General features: G+C 42.4%; 1 protein-coding gene across 1 annotated transcript in view; it reads left to right on the plus strand.

Moving 5' to 3' along the window:
• LOC103213428 (immunoglobulin gamma-1 heavy chain-like) overlaps window positions 1-575 on the plus strand; it is a gene marked incomplete at its 5' end in the record, with an annotated part of 10,088 nt that overhangs the window by 705 nt on the left and 8,808 nt on the right.

The following is a 575-nucleotide window of genomic DNA, read 5'->3' on the forward strand; positions in this document are numbered from 1 at the left end:
TGAGAGAAACCTGGGGATTATTTTCCAGTCAAACTGAGGACAGATAGAGTTCTTAGGTAGTACTAGCCCTAAGCACTAGGCTCCATGCTGAAAATATGGAGGTTTAAAACTGTCCAGGGGTGGCTACAGAGACAGACAGGCGATGTTCTTTTGAAAAGTCAGACCTGGGGCTGAACGATCAATCCTATTCCAGAGTTAGGACACTCTCTGGGATTCAAGTTAGAGCATGAACTTGGATAAGTCAGAGTCAATGACACACAAGAGCAGAATGAAGTCACATCTGAAGTCCATGTGCTGGAATCCCTCCTCACATAGGACTGTGCACTGCAGACTCAGGACTGCTCTGATTTTAATTTTCTCCTCCTCTATCTTTCTCTCTAGTTGAGCACAATCACCTAATCCATGCTTGTCTTGTAGTTTATGATTTATATCATACTATTCCATCTGTATGCTGAGCAAATTTAAGAAAGTGGATTATATGAAGACAGTGGCTTCAGGGTAGGAGGAAACCTGATTCAAAACCTGTGATATGCAGATGACACACTCTTGTCTGCTGAAAGTGAAGATGACTTGAA

The sequence above is a fragment of the Orycteropus afer genome, unplaced genomic scaffold (genome assembly GCF_000298275.1).
Source record: "Orycteropus afer afer isolate SDZICR_OR568_19922 unplaced genomic scaffold, OryAfe1.0 scaffold02160, whole genome shotgun sequence".
Taxonomy (NCBI): domain Eukaryota; kingdom Metazoa; phylum Chordata; class Mammalia; order Tubulidentata; family Orycteropodidae; genus Orycteropus; species Orycteropus afer.